Source organism: Patella vulgata, chromosome 4, assembly GCF_932274485.2.
Source record: "Patella vulgata chromosome 4, xgPatVulg1.2, whole genome shotgun sequence".
NCBI lineage: Eukaryota > Metazoa > Mollusca > Gastropoda > Patellidae > Patella > Patella vulgata.
This window is the reverse complement of record NC_065882.2, coordinates 493,429-505,384: the sequence shown is the minus strand read 5'-3', so window position 1 is coordinate 505,384 and position 11,956 is coordinate 493,429. Positions and strand designations below refer to the sequence as shown.

General features: G+C 37.9%; 1 long non-coding RNA gene across 1 annotated transcript; it reads left to right on the top strand.

Moving 5' to 3' along the window:
* Positions 1–908: 908 nt before the first annotated feature.
* LOC130012448 (uncharacterized) lies at positions 909–9,294 on the top strand. The gene is made up of 8 exons (XR_008787870.1): positions 909–1,002; positions 3,345–3,429; positions 3,630–3,727; positions 5,285–5,375; positions 5,492–5,586; positions 6,425–6,515; positions 7,450–7,547; positions 8,398–9,294. It is a non-coding gene; the product is annotated as an uncharacterized LOC130012448 (long non-coding RNA).
* The last annotated feature ends 2,662 nt before the right edge of the window (positions 9,295–11,956 follow it).

Sequence of the window (11,956 nt, the reverse complement as noted above, 5' to 3'; positions counted from 1 at the left end):
ATGTATCAATAATTTACTCGAGTTTCAGATATCCTGTTTTTATCTTTCTAATAAAGATATACAGCTCAAATTGAGTTGTCTTAAAGATTGTATTTATGTTGGAAACATTAATACAAACTATAATTACACTAAGTTTCAGTCGGCTCCGAAATATGATGCAATTTTCGAAAATTTGTTTCTGAAACCATATTCGAGGCCAATTTTCTGGGAATCTAGTGAAAACTGATGCGTTTTCATGTGTTTCTTATGTAATACTACCGACAATCTCTGGATAGGCTCGAATCCCCGGTTGTACGTGACAAGCAGTAGGGTCGCCTGTCCAAGCTCGTGGATTTTTCTCCGGGTCCTCCGGTTTCCTCCCACTGCTAAAGACCCTACGCGCAAGCGAATTATTGAAATAAAATCAAAACCATATGTTAGTCCCGAAATGACCTAGTTTGTGGGTGTGTGTGTGTGTGTGTGTGTGTGTCTCTCTCTCTCTCTCTCTCTCTCTCTGGATAGGCCAAAAGTTGGGTCTATATCTATATCTATTACTTTGTAATTCCTGGAGCACTACACAATCCAAGAAACATACAATTACTCTAAATGTTTTTCGGGTTTTATGGCCAAGTAGCATGCGAACGAACCCTACCACTCACCTGGAATCTGACTGCAGATTCGTAATCTACACAAACCGTTCTTTAAGACAACTCAATTGGAGCTGTACATCTTCACTAGAAAGGTAAAGAACAAGATAAAAACTCATTAAACTCAAATGCCCGTATCTCAGTCAATGTTTAAGCTACAGGCCACAAATTTTGCACAGTTTCTAGATTTTTTCCAGGGTTTTTTTTTCAAGGGGGTCGATTTCCAACCCCTGGCCAACTTGACATGGAATGACCCATTTGTCATTTTTATTTTATAGCCAACTAGCAACTTATAAAACATGTGCAGATAATGCAGGTTGTTTTAACGGCGCTGTTGAAAGTTCAGTTAATACTGTTTTGACATCAGCTCAATGTGGTGAGTATATTTAACCTGTCTCAAAATATCCCGGTTGGTGCTGACGTGCTATTAAACCTTATTTTATATAATCGAAGTTTTACGAGTTGGATCAAGCACCGACCACTTTTGTAAAGACAAGATTGGTCCTGTTCTTCCACCCAATCGACCCCTTCTCAAGAAACAAAACCGCGATCGTGAATTTATGTCGAAAAAGTATAGGCCTGTCAGTAACCTTAGCTGCATTTCAAAACTAACAGAGACATGTTTTTCGACCAACCGTCGAAACCAGGGAATCGACCAACAAATGCCTTACAGTCTGCCTACAAACGAATTCATGGCGCCTTGACAGCTTCAATCAAAATAACTAATGATATATACCAAACTATACATGATCAAATATGTATTTTGCTGATACTTTAGGACTTATCGACTGCCTTTGAAACTCGGTGTCAGGAACCTGCTCCAAGCTCTGCAGGACAAAATAGCGGTCGAGGCACTGTTTAACCTGGTCCCGAGCATATCTAGAAAACAGACAATAATGTGTCAAGATTGGTGACGTCAAATCTGTTAAGGTCCCTATGGTGTGTGGTGTGCCCCAAGGATCGGTTTTAGGTCCTGTACTGTTCATTGTCTTCACCTGACCTTTAACGATAATCATTGAAAAGTTTGGTCTTAATATTTACTTGTATTCCGCTGATACACAGACCACCCCTCCCCTTCTCTCCATTGTGGATTTGCAGTAATAATGCTTGTAACACGTTCTTATCTTGGTATGTATTACAAATATATGATGACAACCGACCAAAAGCGTGACAGCAATGTTTCACAATTTTAATTTATTGTATATTTATTGCGTTTTAAACGGTAGTATTTATTCAAGTAGAAAATAACGTATCTTGCATCGTTCATCCTTATTTAGTTATTTGGGATTCTAAACTGTAGGCACCGAAACAATTTCTATGAATTGATAAACAACACTGAATGATGTGTTCAGTCTAACTTAACTCTTTTTTTACATAATAATAATAATAATAATAAATGATTTATATAGCGCCAGCAATTCAACTCAGCGAGCTGCTCTCAGGCGAGGCGCTTTACTTAAGTACAACTAATATAAAATTACAACAATCACAACACATTAATCCATAAAATAAAAGACATAAACAAAAAACGGAGAACATTATTTAGTACGCATGGTAAAAGTCTGAAATAAACACAACTATAACCGTTATGAAGGTCCCTATATGATGTGTGGTGTGCCCCAAGGATCAGTTTTAGGTCATCTACTGTTCATTGTCTTCACTTGAAACTTTTGGTATTAATATTCACGTGTATGCCGATGATGTACAGAAAACGCTTCCCTGAATCAACAATCCACTACTTCAGCTTTAAGTAGTATTGAAAACTGTCTGGAAGAAATCAGGTTATGGATGACACCACCCTTTCTGAAAATAAATCCTGAACAAACTGAGTATCTGGTAATTGGAACAAAACAACATCTTGGTAAATTTTCAATACCATCTCTTTAATTTCGACAAGAAAGTCTTGATCCAACTCCGGAAGTCAACAATATGGGGCAGTTCTAGATTCCACTATGTCGTTTAAGCCCCCACATCAAATCTGTTTGTTCCTCTTCTTATCTCTACCTTTATTATGTTAATGAAATGGTGGTTAACGTCACCCTGGTGACGGGACATATAATATATATGTTAGACCAAACCGCTCTTAATTCTTAGTTTTTAATTCATAGTCCTTAAATCTTATTTCTTCATTTGTTGTCGTCGTATTTCGACATTTGTACACTAAAATTAACTTTGTATCTTAAAATCATTATGTGTTTTACTGATTAGACATTTGTCATATCAGATTTGTAAAATGTATTTTTGTTTAATTTAATTTGATTTTAATATAAAGACAAAATTTATTTTAGTAAATCAATAAATAATCTACATTTACATTTCATCATAGACATACAACGAAAACCAAATCTCGAACAATAAATTCCTAATTGCAGATCTCCAAATACAAATCTTGCAATGAATAAGATGCTGACTGACTTACCAGTAGGTCAGGGACTTACCAGTAGGTCAGGGGTTGGATTTGGGTGCTGGTTGACAGACAAAGCAACACCGTCTTTTAGTTTGATATGGTCAATATAACTGGTAATACCAATCTTCTTGAATAAGGTTCCACCATCCCCATCACATGTTAAGTATCCTGCCCCCCCCCCCCCCCCAGTGAGATATATAAAGACGGGTATCTAGGCTTATATAGCTTGTATTTTATGTTTTTCAGTGAACGGCTCAGGATCCAGTGTAAATGCCTGTTACACTCAAGCTCTTATATTTTATGTTTTTCAGTTGGCAGCTCAGGATCCAGTGTAAATACATGTGACCTCCAAGCTCTTTTAAGTTGCACTTTGCCAACCACCGGCAATATTTGCGGGTATGTAAATTTTTGGTATATTCAACTCCATACAACTTTTGTTTAAAAAATCCTCTGATCAAGGAGCAAAATATCTCCTGGAAGGCAGGATGGTTCAATGGCAAGTATGCGGCTAGAATGTGTTGTACCAAATCTATATTTTTTTTTCTTTTTGATTTTATTGATCTTTGTCTTACCCATTTGTTTTTTTTATTTTATAGCCAACTAGCAACTTATAAAACATGTGTAGATAATGCAGGTTGTTTTAGCGGGGCTGTTGAAAGTTCATATAATGCTGCTTTGACAGCAGGTCAATGTGGTGAGTATATTTAACCTGTCTCAATAAATCACCATATGTTTGTCACAGTATATCCCGGTTGGTGCTGACGTGCCGTTAAACCTCTATTTATTCACTCATGCAAATGGTGGAGTAAATACCAATACTAGTTCTATTGGCATGACTCACGTAACATTAGATTATAAGTTTGTCCACTAATTTAAAGGGACTATCCTGATTTGAACAGCGTCTCAAAAATAAAAGTCCGAGTACGCATGAAATTTACACGCGATATTAGAAGAATGGTGTACTTACTCTGTCTCAAAATTTCAGCTCAAAATATTGAGTCGTTTGGACGTGAACGTCAAAATTTCTTATCCGGACACGTAACCCTTTTAAGATTTCGGGTCATACTTTTTGTTGGATGACCTGATAATCGATCCCCGTTCCTTTAGAGGTCTATACAATTAATGACCCATGTGCTGTACTTGATAATGAAAGGTAAATTTCACCTACACATTATTTTTATACAGCTTGGGACATCAGTCTCCATTTCCAGATGATGACTGACGGGTTTAAGCAGTTTGAAAACTTGTCACAGATATTTTGATGATTTCAAATATATATAACATCTATATGTTTGACTTTTGTTATTATTGTTACTGTTCGTTCTTTATCTGAATGGCTAAGTGGGTAAGGCGCTGGCTCGCTAGCCTGGAGGTCGGGTGTTCGATCCCTGCATTGGCCGAGAAAGTTCATCCAGATTTTCCGGCGTGGTTTCCCCTTGTCAGTGATGCAGGACGGAGGGCCTGACAAGGACAGCTGTCTAGTCATTCGGATGAGACGAAAAACCGAGGTCCCGTGTACACATTGGAGTGCACGTAAAAGATCCCTTGACAGTTGGAAGTTTGGAGCAAAACAGTAGGACGTTAAACCCCATTTCATTTCATTTCTTTATCTGAAATGTTTCATTCTGTTATGTTTATTATCATTGAACCTATACTTGTCAATCTGATTCTCAATAAAACTCTTGAACCGAGATATATAAACGTCCGGTCTTTATTAACATATTAAATACTAATTGTAATTTGTTGTTAATAAATACACATTTAGTATAATTTGGACTTCTCTCATTTAGGCTACCTTCTGGCTAATTTCTACCCTTGTCTCTTGAAGGGGAGTTACTTCCCTTTGTCAACTTCCTTTGCAATTAACGATATATGGAATTGGTCGATAAAAATAGCATAATCATCAAGTTCGGATAACTTAAAAGCGTGCCCCCTCTATAGATTAACCCAGGGGTTAGTGGAGTAGAACGGAATGAGACCATTATGGATACCGAGGATGGGGTTAGATACGGGTACTAGTTGCGGACATTCTCAAGTTGTGTAAGGTGGAGGGCCTGGCAAAGGAACACCGTCATTTAGTTTGGAAAGGACAATATAAGTTTTAATGCCCCCCAAATCCCCATTGACCCACTATGTTGTTGGATGAGGTTCCGGCATCCCCATCACGTGCTAAGTATCCTGTTTCCCCCACAGTGTGATAAATAAATACGTGTATTTAGGTTTATATAGCTTGTATTTTACTTTTATTCAGTGAGCGACTCAGGATCCAGTGTAGATACTTGTGACACTCGAGCTCTTCTAAGTTGCACTTTGCCAATCGCCGGTGGAAACAATATTTGCGGGTATGTAAATGTTTGTTATATATTATATTCAACTCCATACAACTTTTGTTTAAATCAGGTCGGTCACATTAGTATAAAGCTAGAATGTGTTGATCTTTGTATTTTTTATTTTATAGCTCACTAGCAACTTATAAAACATGTGTAGATAATGCAGGTTGTTTTACGCTTGTTGAAAGTACATATAATGCTGTTTTGTCAACCGCTCAATGTGGTGAGTATATTTAGTTTGTCTCAATAAATCACCATAAGATATTTGTCACAATATAGCCCGTTTGATGCTGACGGGCCATTAAACCTCATTTTATTCCTTCATTTAGTATTTTTAGGTAGAGTTTAGGTAGAAAGGGTGGAGTAAATAACTGCACCAGTTCCTTTGGCATGGGTCGCGTATATATAGTAAATGGTTACAATTTTCGTCGATCGGGTTTGTTTCTTTTGATGTAAAAAATGTTTTTTTTTTACTTCACTAAGTTTCATCAAACCGTTGTGGCTCAATGAATAAGACGCTAGCTGACTTACCAGGAGGTCGGGGGGTAGATTTTGGTGCTGGTTGAGAACGTTCTCCATTTGAGTAAGGTGGAGAGTCTGACAAAGGAGGGAGAGAGAGAGAGAGGAGAAATGGGGTTTAACGTCCACTCGACATAAACTAGGTCATTTCGGGACTAACAGAAACCGGAAGACCCGGAGAAAACCCACGAGGTTTGAATGTGGACTCTCTACTTTTATAAAATTTAACAATAAACAAGCATGGATGTGGTCACCTAATGCACTACTGACAGAGTACTGGCCCCCTCCCTCTCCCTTCGGTCACTCACTCTGCCCATACTGAATAACAGTCTGTTTTGACAGAGTACTAACCCTCTCCCCTTCCTCCCCGCTGCCTCCGCCCATACTGAATAACAGTATAAAATATGCATGCATTACTCTGTTTCTGTGAAATGTTCCTGGATGAGGTTACGCCATCCCCATCACTTGTTTCCCCCACAATATAATAAATTAAGACGTTTATCTAGGTTTATATAGCTTGTATTTTACTGTTATTCATTCAGTGAGCGACTCCGGATCCAGTGTAAATGCTTGTGACTCTCAAGCTCTTTCAAGTTGTACTTTTCCAAACCCTAGTGGAAACAATTTTTGTGGGTATGTAATGTTTTCGTATATTTAACTCAGTATATTTAAATCCGTATATTTTCCGTTTTGTCGAAAGTGTTGGAAAAGACAGTAGTAAAAGTCCGTCTGTCATCCAACCTCTCAAGACGGTACTCATACTGGATAGATTCCAGTCCACTTACAGACCTGGTCATAGCATTGAAACTGCACTTTTACATGTCTGTAACGAACTTCAGATATCTGCCGACTTTGGTGAGGTCGGTCTGCTCATCCTACTTGATTTATCGGTTGCGTTCGATACAATCGATCATTGTCAACTAATACAGTCTCTATCACATGACTTTGGCATTAACGTTATTGCATCATCATGATTTATATCTTATCTGACTGATCGTGTGCAGTCTGTTCATATTAATAGTGCTTCCTCTGATAAATCAGTTCTACATCAAGGTGTACCACAAGGATCGGTTCTTGGCCCAGTGTTATTCACTTTGTACACCAGAGAACTTGGTAAAATCCTATCTCATAACGATCTCTCTCATCACTTTTACGCTGATGATACCCAGTCCCTTCTTCATTTTCAACCAAGTAACTCCACCATAGCAGTAACTAATATTGAAAACTGTGCTGTCATTGTCAAGAAATGATGACTACTCATAAGCTAAAATTCAACGCCTCAAAAAGAAGTCATGCTAGTTGGAACCAATAGTTAAATGGCGAATGTTCATCACTCATCCATCCGTATTGGAGAATCACAGATCGGTCCCATTAGTATATGGCTAGAATGTGGTGTACAAAATCTACATTTGATTGTTTTATTGACCGTTGTTTGTTTGATTTTATAGCTAACACACACATACAATTGGTGTGGGGGGGGGGATCAGATAGGACCCATAAGTATATGGCTAGAATGTGTTGTACAAAATCTATATATTATTTGTCTTTGTTTTTTTTTATTTTATAGTTCACTAGCAACGTATAAAACATGTGTAAGTAATGTAGGCTGTTTTAACGGGGCTGTTGAAAGTACATATAACGCTGCTATGGCAACCGCTCAATGTGGTGAGTATATTTAACCTGTCTCGAATAAATCACCATATGTTTGTCACAATATAGCCCGTTTGGTACTGACGGGCCATTAAACCTCATTTTATTCCTTCATTCAGTATATTTAAGTCAGGTATAGGCAGTAAATAACAGTGCTAGTTTCCTTGTCATGGCTCACGTAACATTAGATTATTATATCTCCTGTTGTATTAGGTCATGTTTGTCATGACTCACATAACATTAGATTATAATATATCTGGTTGTATTAGGGCGAGTTTAGGTAGAAATGGTGCAGTAAATAATGGAACGGGTAAACAATAAAATGGTGTATAACTTACTACCTTTGTGCTTGAGATAATTGAGATAATGAAGACGAGCATACGCCATGCAGTGTGTGCTGCGACCTACCCTTATTTCTAATGTCTGGGGGGTCACGGTGGCTAAGTGGGTAAGACCCTGGTACGATGGCCCGGAGGTCGGATGTTCGAGCCCTGCATTGACCGAGAAAGTTCATACATATTTTCCAGCGTGGTTCCCCCTTGTCAGTGATGCAGGACGGAGGGCCTGAAAGGACAGCTGTCTAGTAGTTCGGATGCCGTTGTCTGGGCACAGTTTCCCTCATAGCACACTGTATGGCGTATGCAGAACAGTAGGACTTTAAACCCTATTTCATTTCATTTCATTTCGAATGTCTGTATTGTTAATCCCAGACATGGCACAGTCTATGATCTAAACCATATACATTAGAGACCCTTCCCCTCTTACAAACAAATATTGTCTTTATTAACAAATCCAGTTGTTTCCCTTTAAAAGGTGAACTATTTTAAAATTAAAAACTTCTAATATTTATACATTTTTATTTCAGGAGCGTGCACAGCTAGAATTAGTCTGTCTGTGATGTTAGTCACTGCTGCCTTATTCTTTCTTAAAACGTTGATGTAAACACGTGATTTTGATACTCCCACATTTTCATGTGGGCGTATATTGTCGTCGCCCCTGTCCGTCCGTCCGTCCACAATGTTTGTGAACACTCTACAGGTCACAATTTTTATCCGATTTCAATGAAATTTGAAATATAGGTTTATCACCCTAAGATCTCGGTTCCTTTCGATATTGGCATGTATCGGAATGTAATTTCATGGATTATGGCCTCTGATTGTACGAAAAATCACGTTTCTAGCTTGTGAACACTGTAGAGTTCTCAATTTTGATCCGATTTTGATGAAACTAGAAATGCATGTTTATAACCCAAAGATCTTGGTTCCTGTCGATATTTGCGCATATCGGATCATAACTTGATGAATTATGACCCCTAATTGTACGAAAGATCGTTTTTTTAGCTTGTGGTCCCTCTAGAGGTCACAGTTATTATCTGATTTACAAAAAGGTTCGAATATATCACCGTTCCACCGTTCAAAAACTGACAGACAAAATGGCCGCTCCTCTACGTAAATAGTGTAAACATCTGGTATATCAATGTTGTGGACCCTCTAGAGGTCACAATTTTGATCCAATTTTAATGAAACTTGAAATGCATGTTTATAACCCACAGATCTTGGTTTCTGTCGATATTCGCACATATCTGATCGTACCTTCCTGAATTATGGCCCTTGATGTTACGAAAAATCCCTTTTTGTTTAGCTTGTTCTCTATTCATCTCTTGCAAAATGTAATCAAATGCTACTTGGCAGCCGTTGGTTTAAATAATGTACCTATTTTATTAACCTTTATATGCACATGACGTAACGTGAAATAAAATGAAAATGGGTGTAACATCCTACTGTTCTGCTCCTACTGGGCTAATGAAGATGCGCATACGCCATAGGGTGATATGAGGGAAATTTTTCCCGGACAGCGTTGCTAAGGCCTACTCTTATATCTAATTCAAACTACCAAGGGATCTTTTACGTGCACGTCAATGTGTATACGGGACGTTGGTTTTTCGTACAATCCGAACGACAAGACAGCAGTCCTTGTCAGACCCTTCCGTCCTGCACCACTGACAAGAGGAAACCACGTCGGAAAATCCCAATGAACACCATGACCTCCAGGCTAGTGAGCCAGCATCTTACCGTTTTACCCAACTTGGCTCCCTCTCCTACTGTATATTTAAAGAAATAGTTTGTCTTATTAGAGTCGTTGTTTTTGTCTAGTATGCCGTTATATTTAGTTGTAAATACGGTAAATTTGATTAAGCCCCGTAGTCTCACAAATATCACGTGACTAAATCAAGCATGGCGTCATCGCCGACATCTTTAAATTATGACGTCAAGTCGATGTCCGTCAATCAATGCTAATAATTCTCCAAAGATCAATGTCATATTTATTGATCTTCAATTGATGGAACCATAACCTTTTTCTTTTTGAAGGGTGTTCCCCCTAAGATGAACAGATTCGGCCCGCTAACATTCATCGAGCCATACGCCTATAAGAGGGAGGGAGAGAGAGAGACAGAGAGAGAGAGATTTGATTTAAGGGACACCCCGTTTCTCAGAAACGCCCCCTCAAACTCCTTATCCCCACCCAGAATTGAAATCTGGGCAAATAACTGCTCTAGAAAGAACTGATCTAATAAATTCTCTTCTCGTGTAGCAATTCTCGCCCCGCCTCCTTGAGCCAGCGGACTAGCTTTAGGTATGTCAGGAATAATTTCGCAATTCGTGCCACACAAGATTAGATGCTGAAGGAAACAGATGAGGGTGACAAGGTTCCGTAAAACGCTTTCAGTTGTGTTGCCAGGCAACATTCTACAATTCTACAAACAGTTGCCACCCACTGTTAAAATAAGAAGAATGTTCAACAATGTTGTTGTTATCGGGATTATTCGGTCACCATTGGTTAATGTTAATTTAAATCCAGTCACTTTCTGTATCTAAATACATGTATACAGAAGGAAAAGATTAATTGTATAAAATGCTTAATACAAATTAGTGAAAGATAACGAGTTGGCAGTTCTCACTATAATAGTTAAAAACTACATAATGTAAAGGCAACTTGCTGAAAATTTCAGTCAAATTGATCTACTATGAACCGAGAACTAAGCCGATGAAAGTTCCGCTTAGCCTCGATCATCATTACTGTAGTCGATAAGACAAAACTAATAGTCTTGATTATCCACTTAATCGTTAATCACGAAGGAAAGTTTTGCAGCAAATCGGACTGTAATCCAACAAATATCGCAGTCAAGCCTTGACATCGAGAGCTGATTATGGTCTGGATAAGTTAGTTAATATCTAATTAATAGATTTTATAACATTTCAGGCCTATAGAAAGACCTACAATAGGCCGATTTTGCTCTTGCATAATGTATGTTTAATATGATTAATACAATGACATCATTATTAATGTGACGTCATAATGTATGTTTAAATAATAATAATAATTAGATCTGCCAGGCAGATATGAAAGCTTTCATATTCACGATTTCTTCCTATTACATGTCAACTAGATCTACTTACATTCCCAATTTCATGAATTTCTGATATTAGAAAATAAAGCCAAATGTTAAACAAGACAAATCCCTTATCAACAATTTATGGGAAAATTTAAATATTAAGTATTACAACAATTTTTTGTATAAGATGAATTATAACGGTAATAGTATATAACGGTTATTCACCTGTATTTTTACCTGTAGTAGATGAAATATTGTGTATGCCTTAACGATAATAGTACATCATTAATAACGGCCATTCACCTGTACTTTTATCTACTTTACCTGTCTTAATATATCTATTATATTATTTACAACACAATATCAAACCATGCCTTTAACAAACACGAACGAAATAAGATGAACTTTAACGCTCTACTTCCATGCACAGACTGGGAATACGCCATGCGGTGTGTCTGGGGTGGGGGGGATATGGCTCGGACAGCGCCGCTACGGTCTACAGCTATCTCAAATTTTTAACTGCCAGTGGTTCTTCTAGTCAATATGTTACACTTGACCTCGATTTAATTTTACCATCCGAGCCAGACCCCCTTCCTGTACCTCTGAAAAAGTAGTCCCTGTGAGTTTTCTCGCCCAACACCGGGAGCGAACTAGAGTCCTCCTGGTTAAAGAGTCAGCGTCTTACTCACTGGGCCACCGCGGCTCCCACAAGCACACACGCACCGGTAACACTTCAACATGAAAACTAAACAAACAATATGTACAACTCCGAGCGACTTAACATACATTTAAAATTTATCACCATCACGGAGTCAAATAATTAGGCAATGAAATGAGGACCATTTCTCTTGAAAGGACATCAAACGATATTAACGCTACAATTTATTAATATTGTTTATATAACATGTAACTCAATACTTCGACAAGTGTAAACTTTGATATTTAACCAATCTATATATTTTCAAATTGACAAATGACAAATATTGATTCCTCTCTTTGAAGTGTTGAAGCAATGGTGAAAGTTTTGACA